This window comes from Phacochoerus africanus, chromosome 11 (genome assembly GCF_016906955.1).
Source record: "Phacochoerus africanus isolate WHEZ1 chromosome 11, ROS_Pafr_v1, whole genome shotgun sequence".
In the NCBI taxonomy this organism is placed as follows: Eukaryota; Metazoa; Chordata; class Mammalia; order Artiodactyla; family Suidae; genus Phacochoerus; species Phacochoerus africanus.
In genome coordinates, this window is record NC_062554.1 from 43019764 (window position 1) to 43035701 (window position 15938).

Below are 15938 nucleotides of genomic sequence, written 5' to 3' on the forward strand. Positions count from 1 at the left end.
TAAAACAATAATAAAACGAATTCTGCAAAGATGCGGCAGGACATCTGGATTGGGGATGTGAACGTACTTTGTAAACTCTATGTGCCACATATGGGGGTTCCTTTCATTCATCAGGAGCCCCCAGCCAGGAGCCTTACAGAGTTGTGTGGAGGAGTGGGCTCGAGAAAACCCCTTCAGGACCCCCTGCCCTCCCCTAGCAGCCATGGGCCTGACCAGCGGACTCTTCAGGGATCAGAAGGGGAAGAGCTTGGGGACCATGAGAAGTTAGTGCCGAGAGTATTCCAGGGATCGGTAACTGGCCATCCTCTCGGTAACAGTCCCACCCAACTGGAGTGGGTGGGACTGAGCAGTGAAAGCCCAGAGTCTCCATTTCTTTAATTGGCCAATGGGATGGTGGTACTGCCCCATCCAGCTTACAGGATCCAATTTGCATGAAGAGCTTGAAATGTTACTGGCTGATGCACTTATGGGCTCAGCCAGGTGAGATCCTGTGCCATGGCCATGTGTGCGCCTGGGGACCAGCAGGCTCAGCTCTCCCGTCCAGCCCTGGACCCCCCATTCCCAGCCTATGGCCAGGCTGGGCTCCGTGGTCCTAGAGGAAGCAATAAATTTCCTCCTGGAGAACAACCAGCCTGAGGATGCTCAGAACCACCCCCCGCCCCGACCCACCTCTAGCCTTCCTCCCTTCAGATGGCTGGGGAGCCGGGACCAGCCATCTCACCCATGTCCCTGTCCTTTAAACAGCTCTGCTTTGGGCTTAATGGGATTTGCAGTTTATCTTCTCAGGACTTGGAACTGGGAAGCAGGGTGCTTCTTCAGCCCAGGGGTTTGCTCACGAGCCAGACCCCAGAGAGCCACCCACCTCCTCTCTTTCCTTGGGTACAGAGTAGGACACCTTCCTCAAGGCTTTGGGAGAGGCTCACATGACCTTCTGGAGGAGAGAGTGGCAGAGAATGAAAAGGAGGAGCTGAAGGAGCAGCGAAAGGAAGAGGAAAGGAGGGAAAGCCAGGAGATCGCTAGGGATCAAGAGAAGGCTGTTTAAACACAAGGCAGCTTACACAGGGGCTGGGCTTGGGTGGCCATGCAGGACTAGAGGCTGCTTGCCAGCAGATGCTGAGAAGAAGCTGCATATTCTAGAAGCCAAAAGAAGATGTCCTTCTTCCAGCAGAAGCTTCGGGGACCCCAGTCGGCTTCCAGAGGCCAGGGCTGGGATTCTGTGGACCTTATCTGGACCTGGGAACAACAGATGTTTATCTGAAACCCTTCTGCTGGGGCAGATGCCTGAGAGTATATTTATTTACGCGCATGTGCGAGCCACATTTATCAGTGCACAGCCTGCATGCATTCACATCTGCCCAGACGGCATATAGGCAAGATGAAGTCACCACCAGCTCCCACCCATGGCACATCATCTGAAGTGACAGCCCTCCCTCTCCATGTCCCCTGTGTCCCAGGGCTGAGCTGCCTGCTCCCCAGCTTCCACCGACTCTGAAGTGGGGCAGTAACTCTAGGCAGCCACCTCATCTCCGCTGAGCTGGATTCATAACTGGTGTGTGGCCAGGATGGGTGGTTTACCAGGAACCGTCCCCCTCAGGCTCTCACAACAAACATGTGGTGGGCAGAGCATTTGCTTGTGCAGAAACGGAAACCAGGACTCAGAGTCTCAGAAATGCCTGCCTTGTGAAGTCAGATCCTGTGCTGTTTCCCTTTAAAAGTCACAAGGTGCTGTTTCTGCTGTTTTGGGAGCGTCTCCTCTCATATCTCTACCCTTTCAACACATAAGGGTCAGAAGTGTGCAGGGGAGGGCAAGTTAAGGGCCTGGTTCCCCCATCCATGGCCATGTGGCTTGCTGGACATCTATGGTCAGAGTCAAGGTGGGTCACAAACCCGGAGCTTAGCTCCTGGGTAGGCAGGGCCTTCTGCCAAGGTCTGGGGGCCCAAAATTCTGAATTGCCACACTTAAAGGAATTTTAATGTTGAGAAAAATACTCATGTAGAAGTGGGAAAAGGTACAGTTATCAGGAACTCAAGGAGGATTTTGGCTTTGGAATCTATTGGGATTGTGTTCAAATTCCAGGGACATGGCAGAGACTGATCATTACCCTCCGTTTTCTCATCTCTAAAATGGGAATAATAATAAAGATAATAATAGCAGCTAATATTTGTGGAATGCCAACAATATGACAGGCTCCTTTTTAAGTCCTTGATATATAGTAATTTAATTCTTACAACGGTCTTGTGAGCTGGGAATTATTGTCCCCATTTAACAGATGAGGAAACTGACTCAGACTATGAAGTAACATCACCTTGCTAGTCCCCAATGACTATGCAACTTGAGCCCAGGCAATTTGGCTGCTGCATTTGCATTTAACCAATGCAGTATCTTCCACAGGACTGGATAACCCTCTGAACCTAAGAAACAGCTTTACCATAGGTGGTAGGTTCAAAACCTGAAAACTCCTTGACATTTTTCTGTCAAAAAGCAGAATCTAGACAAATATTACATGATATCACTTATATGTGGAATCTAAAAATGGCACAAATGAGCTTATCTGCAAAACAGAAACAAACTCACAGACATAGAGAACAGACTTGTGATTGCCAAGGAGGAGGGGGAGGGAGTGGGTGGACAGGGAGTTTGGGGTTAGTAGATGCAAACTATTACATTTAGAATGGATAAGCAATGAGGTCCTGGTTACAACATAGGGAACTATATTCAAACTCTTGGGATAGACCATGATGGAAGATAATATGAGAAACAGAATGTATATATATGTATGACTGGGTCACTTTGGTGTACAGCAGAAATTGACACAACAGTGTAAATCAACTATAATTTTAAAAATGTAAAAATCATAAAGGGCCTAGGTCTCGTCTCTTTGAAAGTTCTGGGTGGACTTTGTGACTACCTTAGAGAATGAGAATGCAGCTAATAGGATGCTGTATGACAGACAGCCAGGGCTGTGTTAGGAAAGACCTTCCCATTCCACTGGTCTCTCTTGGGACACTTGCTCTGAGAGCCTTCAGCTGCCCCGTAAGAACCCTAGCCACCCACCTCCTCACCAAAGCAGCCACGTGGAGGGACCATAGAGGAAGGACAAGATGCCTGAGAGCCCCAGTTGTCTGTGTCCCCCCAGCCCAGGCTCCAGACACATGGAATGAATAGTCTTCGGGACACCCCCAATCCCAGCTTTCTCCTGATTGTAACTGCAAGATACCCACCCCCAGTAAGGACGGCTTCCCTGAGCCCAGGCATCCAGCTGATCTGTAACAAAAGAAATGGTCATTGTTCTGTTGAGCTCCTGCTCGGGGCGGTTTGCTATGCAGTAGCGGACGGCCAGAACACAGCGCCTGCTCCACAGCAGTGACTGTGGGAATGATTGGGAATGTGTGGTCAAGTCCCTGGCAATGAAGGCTGCCTCCCTTCCCCTCACCCATCAGCCCTTCCTGGGTCCCCTCACCAATACCTCTGTACTTGTCACAAAACAAAAGCCCGTTCTACACAAGCTGAAGAGCCACCTCCGTAAGACCATGAAAACCAACGTAGGAGCTCTCAGCTTTCTCAAGTGTAACCTAAGATCTTCAGGGCCCTTCCAAAACCCTAAATGCTGGCCCTGGTGCTGCGATCAAGAGGACCCCAGCCTGTATGGACAGTGAATTCTTGTCACCTGACGTCATTCAATCATTCAAGAAAACCCCATGGACTATCTGCCAGGCCCGGTCTGTTGCTGCCCTTGATTCCTTCACTGGCAAATACCCATCAGGGTCACATTATGCAGTTTTCCTTACTCTGTAAGTTCTGTGAAGGTAGAGGCTTTAGTTTGTTTGTTTGCTTTTAATTAAAAAAATTTTTTTTTAATTTTTGGTTTTTATGGCCGCACCTGCAGCATGTGGAAGTTCCCAGGCTAGGGGTCAAATCGAAACTGCGGCTACCGCTTCTGCCACAGCCACGCCAGATCTGAGCCACATCTGCAACCTATGCCACAGCTCAAGGCAACATTGGATCCTTAACCAACCGAGCAAGCCAGAGATCAAACCTGCATCCTTATAGATACTAGTTGGGTTTGCAATCTGCTGAGCCACCAGGGAAACTCCAAGTTTTATTTTATTCTCCTATCCATTTTGTGAATGTCATCACTGTCTCCACAAGAGAGAACAATGCCTATTGGAGTGTGATGAGGGCACCACAGACCTGCCCAAGGGAAGAGAGGGGAAATGATGGAATGAAAGGGAAGGAAGAGAGGAGGGGAGGGATGGAGGAAGGGGAGGAGGGAAGGAGAGAAGAAAGAAGGGAGGGAGGGAAGGAGAGGTGGGGGGAAGGAGGGAGAGAGGAAGGGAGGGATGGAGGAAGGGAAGGGGGCGCATGAGGGAAGATAGGGAGAGAAGGAGGGAAGGAGGGAGGGAGGAAAGCAGAGGGAGGAAGTAAAGCCGGGAAAAGAGAGAGAGAGAACGAAAGAGAATGAGAGAGAAGGGAAATGGGGAAGTGGAAGAAAGGAGAGGCAGGGGCTCCAGATGAAAGGCACTCGTAACACCCGTCTTGTTGTGATCCCTCCGCGCTCAGCTGAGTCCTGGAGCCTGGAGGCTCCGGTCCCCGCTCTGCCCGCCTTGCTCTGTGCCAGAGCGCTGGCCTCGCACGCACAGCTCTTGCCTGCAGCTCAACACCCTGAGCTCCTTAAATAGCTCTGAAGCGCACGGAGTGGTGGATAAACATTTGTTTCACAGCTCACAAAGCAGAGCTGCTGGCTACCGGCAGGTTTGATGTAATGAGTTCCATTCTGGACCCCGGGGAGCATTTAGAATGGGCTCTTCTTAGCCCAGGCTGCCAGTCAAGCTGGCTCCAATGGGGGGAAACACAGCCCTGATTTCTTCCCCACCACCCTTTCCAGATCTGGAATCCCCAGAAGTCAAACTCCTCCATTCTCCTGGGACAGGACTAGGGGGAGAGTGCCTCAGGCACCTTGAATGGGGGGTACCAAAAAGAGGGCCTGGGTCACCACCTCCTTCCTTTGCAGCCTTCGGAAGTGACCTGGGCTCATGAGCGGTCCAGAGGACTGCTCCCCTCAGGGGCTGAAAATCGCAGGCCATTTATGGTCCTTTCTCCTCCCGGTCACATAGAGTCTTCTACAGCTGTGGGGCTCTGAAAAAAAGAGGCAGAGGTAGGACAGCCAGGCGTTGCCACCCTGAGTCTGCAGCCAGCCTCCCTGACCACTGCTCACCACCATCTAGAATGTGCTCACCTTAGAACTCAGAGAGCTGCAGGGTCTGCCAGGAGCCAAGGTGCCTACAGGTGGACCAGCACCCCCATCACGGTGCCATAGGGTGGTGAGTGGGGGGGCGGCCAGCTGATTCTCCTTATTCTCCGCTTCCCCCCCGCCCCAGACTCCCCACTTCAGGACACTGTGACACGCTGCCAGGAGGAGCTGAGGACCCCTTGATAGGATGAATAAATGGCAATTACATTACTGGCCTTTCAGCACTTCCTCTGTGGATATTAATAGCCATTAATGCCCCGTTGTTTTGCGCGGCGCCCGGAACCTGCCAGCCAGAGCACCAGGGCGGGTCACTGCCCCAGCCCCCTCGCTCACCACTTCCCCCCACCACTGCCTCATTTGTTTCAGAATTTCAGGAAGGAAATGAACTAATAAAGACAGTGGGTGGAAAAATTAGAAGTGGAGAAAACAAATCCAAGGGGAAGTGATGTCGTTTTCCAGCCAAATTGGTTGTTGAATTGGCTTCTTGGACTGTTATGATTGGGATCCCTAGGGGTCAGCGTGTTCCTTCCTCAAACTCCAGGACAGAGTCACCATGGAAGTTTACATCCTTTTCCTCAGAGTAACTGGGGTTGGAGAAATTGGCAAATGACCTCAGGGGCAGACCTGAATTTCCCCACAAGTGCAAGTGAGGTGGCAAGAATAGGAAGAAATCCGGCTGAAATGGCAGAAGTTTTGATGTAAGGCCCGTTTCCTTGGGTCTTCCCCTTCCTTGTAGCAACTCCTTGAGGGAGCAGGAGCCTTGGAATCAGAGACTGGTCTTAGCAAGCTGGCTCCCTGCCCTGGACTATAGGAGATGAGAAGATCATGCAACTTTTGGGTAAGAAGACTTCTTTATAGCTGTGTGACCTTGAGAAGGTGACACGCCTTCTCTGAGCCTCAATAACATTCTCATCAGAAAAGACATTTCCTAGAACAGGATGGTAGGTAATAAATGATAAGCACTAGTCCATGCCCTATGTTGTGGTGAGCCAGTTTGTAGCAGCTCATGACCCAATGAGTTACCTCTCTTTCTAAATTTGTCTTTAGTGGCATCACTTTGGTAGCTTAAAATCAGCCATGGTAGGAGTATTTACACCACAGAAATTGGCACATGCTACCCATTAAGCCATATATATATATATATATATATATATATATATTTTTTTTCCCCCCACAAGAGAGCTGACTGCTCAGCATTCACCAGCGCATGACTGTTCCTGCCCCATTTCAGTTCTCTGGAATCGCAGGGTCTTAGAGCATTTCCTTGGGCCCCTGGAAGCTGCAAGCCAGCCCTGTGGATGATCTATTTGCCTCCCATCCACCACAACAAACTGCTCACTGCTAGCAGGGATTGTCAAAATCTCCTTGAGGCCCTATTAGAAAGCTGCAGCTTCTTGATCTATTCAGCACCAAGAGGCCATTGTCGAGGAAGTTGATTGTAGTCCAAATCCAGGTATCAATTCAAAATGTTTTTGCCTCAGACAACCACGTACGATCAATCAGTAATGTAATCCTCTGCTGGTAGAACACAAAAACAAAGCCCCACCTTGCCTCTTAAACACACCATCATTAGTCTTAGGATAAACTATAAATTGATGCATAGAGCAAACAGCCAGCACTGCGTCCTGGGGAAGGGGAGCAGATGAAATAGCAGTACTTTATGGTGAATGACAAATCATTGCTCGTTCGGTTCCCTATCAAGTGGAACACCATCAATCACATGGTGGGCTCGTTGGGTTCCAAGACAGATAGGACACTATGAACAGATGCTATGGCTGGGACTGCTGGCCTGTGCTTTTTGCTTTTCCTGGGAGGGAGAGATGTGACCAATCCACTCTCTGTATGGTCCTGTCCTTCATTCCAGTGTGTAAGGGTGAGGGAGGCAAGGAATCCCATCAATTACAGTGTCCTTGAGGATGGGGGAACTTCATCTTTTTCATGTTTCACAAAGTCCTATCTGAATGGCGACAGAAGGGCCAAGCTTCCCAAGCAAGAGAGAAGGAGAAAAGGACTGGCCACCTCCTTTTTTTTATTTTAGGGAACTGTCAAACTCCTGGGTGCCCCGCAGAGTGACCCCTCACCCCTGGGCCTGCCACAGCACCCATAATCCCAACCCTCTGGCTCACTCCTTTAAATTAAGGTGTTATGTCCCAAAGGACCATATTATTATGCACATCCCAAAGCAGCGGGGTACCATCGGAGCACATCATAGGTGTTGCACATCTATTTGTGGAATGGATAAATGAGAAGGCAGATGCATGATCCCACAGAGTAGGTAAACAAACATTGTGGCAGGTGACTCTGCTTTGGAGGAGAGGGGACTGGGACAAATGATCCCAAATGCAGGACAACGGTATTGAAGGGAAAAGGAGGCGATCCTGAGGTTAATATCCACTTCCTTTCCAGTTACTCCCAGGGCCAGCCCTGGCTCAGGTTGGTTCTTAAGCAAAGTATGTGGAGAGCAATAAACATCAGGGCCTGTCCCTACCCTAATGGGAACATGAAGCAAGGAGGAAAACTTAGTTGGTTGTGATTCACCACAGCCTATGAATAATCCCACAGGCCCTATTCCTGGCCCTCTGCCATTCATGGGGCCAGGGAACCGAGGAGCAATGGACTCTTCTGACTGCTGATTTAATTAAGTGTGGCCAGCCTGTGACGGAGTTTGGCGCAAAGCCAAACTCACAGGTGAATTGGCCATGTCATTGATGAGTGAGTCAGGCCTCCTGTTTGACCAAAGGCCTCTTGTTTGATCAGCCATTTGAGATACCTGAAGACTTCTGGAGAGTAACTGACTCGGCTATGGTGCAGGAAGACACTGGTGATTTGGTTAAAACCCATCTGTATAGTGACAGATATACTAATTCATTCTGTCCTTCTGGGAGTCCGGTATGGCTATCACGTTATGATACCACGTATTTGACATAATGCAGTCTAAGCCATGTTTGATGGAATGATTTTTTTTTTTTTTTTGGTCTTTTTAGGGCCATACCCGCAGCATATGGAGGTTCCCAGGCTAGGGGTCTAATTAGAGCTGTAGCCACTGGCTTATACCAGAGCCACAGCAACACCAGATCTGAGCCATACCTGTGACCTGCACCACAGCTCACGGCAACGCTGGATCCTTAACCCACTGAGCGAGGCCAGGGATTGAACCCGCAACCTCATGGTTCCTAGTGGGATTCATTTCTGCTGCGCCAAGACGGGAACTCCTAGAATGACTTTTTTTTTTTTTTTTTTCATTTCACCTGGTTGTTGTGGGCATAATGCTGACACAGCTTAGGGGTAGTGTGGAAACAGTTGGCATGTTTCCTTTATGTATTTTTCACCTTTGCCATCTGGAACCAGGAAAAGTTCATCTTTCTGCCAGCTCCCCTCAGCTGAAGTCTACACAAGCTTTACCCAGCCATCAGGAACAGCTGTCTCCAGCAGGAGGCTGACTCCAGGTGGGTACTCAGCGGCAAGGGCAGGTGAGATAATGAGTAACAATAAAGTCCTTTTCAAGGAGGTGGGAGTCTGTGGAAGAGGTGGGTTGGTTGGCATATGCCAGGCCTTATTTGGCTTGTAACATTTGTTCTTTGGTGCAGCCTATTTCTCAGCGTGGAATCAGACTTACTCTCTCCACTCTTCCCCTTTTCCTGACTTCTCCCTTCATTTATGACACTATGCTTCACGCCACAGAAGAATCAGAGATGATACAGTTCACTGAAATTAAAAATAAAACAGGAAGTTCCCATTGTGGCTCAGGGGGGTTACGAACCTAACTAGTATCCAGGAGGATGCAGGTTCAATCCCTGGCCTGGCTCAGTGGGTTAAGGATCTGGCATTGCCACAAACTGCAGTGTCGGTGGAAGCTGCGGCTCAGAACCGGTGTCGTGGCTGTGGCGTAGGCTGGCCGTTGCAGGTCCAATTCAACCCCCGGGGCTGGGAACTTGCATGTGCCATAGGTGCAGCCCTAAAAAGAAAAATAAATGAATAAAAATTAAAATAAGAGAGATGATGCAGTTCTGACTCCCCACGTCAGGGACCTGGTCACACTCTACTTGTGAGAAGGAAAGCAAACTCAAAAGTCGGTGCACTGCAAGAAGATCAAAGGGAATAAGACAGAAACTGGAAGAGATTGTTTGGAACTTTGGGAGCGGGTGCTTGGACATGCCCTTGGCCTTCCTGGAGGGGTGAGTAGCAGACGCGGGCCTGCTAACTAGCATCCTGCTAACTAGTATATTAGGTGAGGTGAGAACTATTACAACGTATGGGACGGTGGGGGAATCTGGTAAATTTTGGGCAGGGAGAAGGCAAAGAAGAAAAATGTAAGCAAAGAAACCTGGGCAAGCGGGGTTGAAGTCAAAGATCCTCCTGGAGGGAAGATGTGGGTAGGACGGTAATAAGAATAACATTTTTGCCCACTTGAAGTAGCATCAGAGCAAAAATGACATTGAATGCCAGGTTTAGGAGTTTGGACATAGTTCAGCCATTCCTTGAGAGCCACTGAAGATTTACTAGCAGGTTAATGATACCAAAACGAATCTTTAGGAAGAACAGTCCAGCAAGGGTTGTAAGGAAATCTGGCAAAGGAGAAGACATCCAATGGAGACAAAAGCTAACACAATATTAGACACTCTGAGAGATGGGAATCGTGGTGATAGTTTGAGAGCCTAGGGCAGCAAGGTTGGGAGAAGAATGTCTTTTATCGGGGAAGAGATGTATTCCAGGGAGAGAGAATTAAGCCAGTGGAAAGGAAGATATTAAAGATGCAAGAGAAAAGGAATAATATATGGAGAAGGGCTCAGAGAAGGAGAAGGGATCAAGAATTCAAGTGGGGTCAAGAGAGTTTAGTTGTAACACAGAGGATTCATTCATTTAACTATTCAACAGGCATGATGAGGTTCCTTCTGTGCGTCATTCAGGCTTGGCGCCAGGGCACTTGGCATAAAGAGGAGGGCAAGGCACTCCCCGTAGAAGGGAAGGAGGGAAAGAAACAATCCCTAGAAATGGGCTAGCTTCTTGAATAGGAACATTTATGGTGTAAAGGAAAGAAATGCTTCTGTTATTAATAACACCTCTGTCCATTTATCTGCTAGATGATAGATAATTTAACTTCCCAGTGCCTGGGTTTTCTCATTTTTGACCAAGACTCCACTGGGCTGTTACACACTCAGATGAGAAAGAATATTGGTGCTAGAGTTCTTAGCACAGTGATGGACAAGTAGCATGCCTTCCGGAAAGTTTTGCTTCCGTTCTTCTTGGGGCAAAATACAGCAGTATTATAGGTGAAGAAAGACTTTACACTGCCCAGAGGACCAAGGAAATCTTCCCAGAGAAATTATTATTCAAACTAACTTAGAGGGAAGGAAACAGAAGATGTGTGAAGACTGAGGAATAATTGGAGTCAAAAGCAGGGCAGTTGAGGAAAATAAGTCAGGAGGCTCTGATCTTCCAGTAAATAGAAAGCAAGGTTGTCCTTTGAGGGTAACAGTTACGGGCTGAATTGTGTCTTCTCAAAATTCACCTGTTGGAATCCTAACCCCAGGACTTCTGAAAGTGACTATTTGACAACAAGGCCAAGGTAATTAAAGTAGAACGAGGGCATGTAGGCAGGCCCTAATCTAACATGACTGGTGTCCTGATGGGAAGAGATTAGACACAGACCGACAGTGGAAGAAGATGACCACACATAAACCAAGGAGAGGCCTCAAAAGAAACCAACCCTGATGATACCTTGATCTGGACTTCTATTCTTAAGAACATTGGGGAGATAAAATCTCTACAGGTTTAAGCCTCCTACTCCATGGAAGTTGTTACTACAGCCCTTACACATTAAGGGTGAGGGGATAGTAACGGATTTGAGAGAATGAGAATGTTTGGCAGAAGTCAGTTAAATCTGGATGAATGGGTTCCTGAAGAGAAGATAGTCCACCTAACCAAGGATGAATCCGTGATTCTGTCCCAGCAGCATTTGTTAGGGCTCCATATAAAATGGAACTGGGTTTGGGTTCTGGCATCAGAGGACTTATGGATCCAGAGAGTGGGGACTTATTAAGTGGCCTGGGACACAGACTGGGAGGTGACAAATGAGAGCAGAGAGGACAAATGGACAGGAGGCTAGGGAAGATCTGGAGTGGGAGAAAAACTGGGTAAATAATGGAGAGAGGGTGGGAGGGAGGCAGGAAAGGTCTGAGCTTGTGGGTTCACAGAGGATGGTGGGCTTGGAGCTGTGCTCAGGGTTGAAAAAGAGTGAACAGAATTTTGTCATGTCACATGAGGCCTGGAAGGACTGAACGATGGCCAAGTGCTATAGGAAGGTGAGGGTAAATACGTTTCCCAGCTTCAGGTGGTCCGTGTTTTAACAGCCATATTCTTCTGAAAAACACAAAGTTCTAGCTTGCAAAGCTTTCTTGTCTTCCCCAGGGACATGTCTCCTTTTTAGGATGGAATTATGAGGCCTTGGACCCTTAATGCCATATATAAAATTCTGATTTATGCTCTTATGGTGGATCTGGAACCCACATCTGTTAATGCCCAATTTGGGAGCCCTCTGCCATCTGTTCACATTAACAAGTGCATGCTAGTGACAGTACTGGTGTCCTTCCCCCACAGAGGGACAGTGTTTAAGAGCCATTGTCCTAACCCCTCCCCAGGATGAAGCCTGTGGATTAGCCAGACCCTGTGATCGGGTGTAGGCAGGTGAGTGCACAAACCACGTGGTGGGTCTCTTTCTTAGACTCTCACATTCTCCAGTCCTGGGACTAAGGTCACAAAATCATCCCTAAGCACATGGAGTGGAATGCAAGGAAACAGGAATTAAATTTCTTGGAATGTCATTAGCCCTGCCCATTTTCTGCCCACCTCTGCTTAGGTGATTTTTAAAATAATTTTTAAAGATATTCAAAAAGATACATGCACCCCTATGTTCAGTGCAACACTGTTCACAATAGCCAAGACGTGGAAACCACCTAAATGTCCATCGACAGATGAATGGAACAAGAAGATGTGGTACATATACACGATGGCATACTATTCAGCCATAAAAGAGAACAAAATAATGCCATCTGCAGCCAGATGGGTGCAACCAGAGATTCTCATACTAAGTGAAGTCAGAAAGAGAATGACAAACACCATATGATATCATTTATGTGTGGAATCTAAAATATGGTACAAGTGAACCTATCTACAAAACAGAAACAGACTCACAAACATAGAGAACAGACTTGTGGTTGTCAAGGGGTGGGGGAGAGGGATGAACTGGGAGTTTAGTGTTGGTAGATGCAAACTATTACATTTAGAAGGGATAAGCAATGAGATCCTACTGTACAGCACAGGGAACTATATCCAGTCTCTTGGGGTAGAACAGACTGGAAGATAGTGTGAGAAAAAGAATGTATGTATACATACGTATGATTGGGTCACTCTACTGTGCAGCATTGACACAACAGTGTAAATCAACTATACATTAATAAAAATGAAATAAAATTTTAAAAAAAGATATTCGGACACTCCATTACTCTTGTAATTGGCAATCATGCCCTCTGCCTAGGAGAGAGCTGGCACCAAGTGGGTGCTCATTAAATGTTTGCTGAACTTTTGAATGCTCAGCAAGTCTTCTTTCCCAGGAATTCTCTCATCGTTCCATCCTGTCGCAGGGGTATTCCTTACAGCGTGGTTAGCCTTGGGTTCCCACGTTCCTAGCCATCATTCTCAGCCTAGATGTCCAAACTCACTGGCTTGGCTTATCTGCTGCAAGTCATTTGCAAGTTATTTGTTACCAATAGTAAAGCATCTAGTCTGGGAATGTTTTATTTGTGAAATAAAGATTTAAAAGAGTGCTCGTCATAATGTCCCTTTACTTGCCTTTCTGTTTGCTTTTAGTGGGAAAGCAAGGAGTAAGTCGCAGCTGGGTTACAGGTCACCATGTATAACCTCCATAAAGGCTATGTGGGGGTGTGGGGGTGTGTATGTGTGTGTGTAGGTGTTGAATAAAGTAACTTTCATCCAAGCATCCTGAATCGCAGGGGGAACAATTACGAGATTCGCTGTTAGAATGTTCCTTCAATGTGGAATAGATGACCAAATCTTTAGCTTTCTCCTTGCCAGGCTTAATATTCACAGATCTGCCCAGTGACTGGCCACTCTGACACTCCTGAAGAGCATTCTAATTGGCTGCATGGGCCTCTGAGGACCTGCCCCCATTAACATGAGAGTGATTCCTGAAAGTTGCCCAAACATAGCAAATGCAGCCGTGTCCTAACAACACAGCGCTGGAGACCTCTGAACCATGTCTCTCTCCATAGCCTCGGCTATTTCAAAGAGATCATTAACAAGGTGGAGTTGGGTGCCCCCAGGGTCACTGCACAATATACATTGTTACTGCCTTTTAATGGACTTGCCCCAGACACAGTTCTTCTTAAACTGCAGCGTCGGCGGCTGCTAAAGCCAGGCTGAGTCCTGCTGTCTGAGAGGAGAGCAGGCCAGTCCTGCCAGAGCAGATCTGAGCTTGGGCAGATGGATTGGCTGGGAGTGGGGAGGAGGGAAAGGGGGCTTAAAGGGAGGGGGCACGAGCAGAGAAGCGAGGCAGCCCTCGGAGGTCTTTGTTATTGATTTAGCGTGAGGACTGGAAGTGGCAGGTAGGCAGGTGGCCAGGGGGGCTGGCGGATGGGGAAGACAGGTGTAGGCAATCGTGGGCAGCGATTAGCCGGGGCGCTGCAGATGTGGCTCGGGGTGTCACCTGGTGGTGATTAGTGTGGGCGCTTCTGAGGGGCGTGGCATCACATGGCGGTTTCCGCGTCCAGATGTGAGAGGCCAGTGGACCCCTTCCTGGCTTCCGACCCCTTCCTTCTCTTTCTCTTCTCCCAAGCATGCAGCTTCACCCCCTCCTACCATCCCCTACCCTTTCCATACAGTCCCCTCTAGGCAAAGAGCATGGATATGCAGATTGCTCTTCCCCCTCCCCCTTCTTCCGTCTCTCAGCCAATTTCTGAGAGGATCACACAGACTGAGCACCTTCAGACACCAGGCAAGACAAAACCTGTGTGATCCGGGAGTCCGATCCTGCTTCTCCATGTGAAGAAGGTACCTGGTGGCAGAGGGTGTTTATAGCGTTCTGTCTACTTTTCCTGCCTAAGATTTTTGTAACTAAAGATTTGTATTGGAGGATAAACTACACAAAAAAGTAAAAATTCTAGTGTAACTCCCACCGGGATCAAGTGCTAGCAAAGGCACAGCATTCCGGAAGCTTTCCCTAGTCCCTATTCCAGTCACTAACTCTCAGCTTCTCCCCCAGAAGTGATCTCTTGATTTTAGTCATCATCAACTCGTTTTGACTGTTTTGGAATGTTATGTAATTGGACTCATACACAAGGCATTAAGTTGTATTTAGCTCTTTTTGCTCAATAATATATTCGTATGCAGTCTGTTCTTTTTCGGGGCTATATGCTATTCCACTGTGTAAGTCACAATGGTCCATTCCACTGTTAATAGATGTTTGGATTATTTCTGGATTTTTGTTACTCTAATCAATTTAACAGAAATGTTGTTGTGTGATGTGTGCATTTCTGTTCATTTGGGAGTGGAATTATTAGAATCATAGGGTATGTCCAGCTAGAGTCAGAACAGTTTAGTAGAAAGGGTTTGGTGAAATGACCATCACACCTCAGCTTTGATGTCATGAGACAAACTGGCCAGCACTGCAGAGGCCGGGAGCTCATGGTAAAGTGGCCACCATGCCACAGCTGCCTGTCCCGGCCATTCTTTTGAAGGACACTCCTTTTCACTCGAGTCAATATTTTTGGTTTCCTCTCTTCATCCTCTCTTATGTCTTGACTCTTATGAATTCTGATTCCTAGACCGATTTCAGGCCTTCCTTGCTTTGAATATGCTTCTGTAAATGACTGACCAGTTGTTCTGCCCAATTAAACTCTTGGTTCCATTCCTACCCCCAGTCCATGGTGCTCTGTGTTGGGCTCCACAAAACTCAGTCAAGCCAGCCCCAGCTTCCGGCCTGTGTATTAGAGTGGCAGGCCTTCAGAGCTAGAGCCTGGCATCTGGAGGAGAAAAGCAAGTGGACTGTAAGACAGGCAAATCAATGAGATAGGCATTTTTCATTATTAATGGGCCTGATTTGTCATGGCTTAGTGGCTAGTTACAAAATTTCAGGAGGTCCAACCCTTTGGGCTTCACCATGTCCTGACCACACTTCCCTGATATGGTGAGTGTGCGTGTGTGTATGTGTGTGGGTGTGCGTGTGTGCGTGTGCGTGTGTGTCTGTCTGTCTGTCTCCCAACATGTATTATTTCTGCAGCAGAGTATTCTGCAGCCAGAGGCGGATGTGATGAAGCCTGTCACACGGCTGGTGGCCTGCAGTGAGTCAGCTGAGCTCCGAATACAGGGAACAGGAACCACCGCACTTGGCAACTTGGGCTGTGTCCACATGATTGGAAACAATCTGTGAAGTGAGTCAGATCCGTTGAGAAAACAATTAAGTCAGTGGGAAAAGAAAATCAGTAAAGCTGGCGATTTGGCACGGTGGAAAGAAAGCAGCCCGTTGTTTGGTTATATTTTTCACTTTCCAGCTGGTCTCTGTGACACAGAGGCTGGGCATGCCTACACAAACACTCTCATCTACTCAACCCAGACCCTGTCTACACTGCTCTAAAACTCTCCGGCTAGCTACTCAGTAGAATCAAATCAACA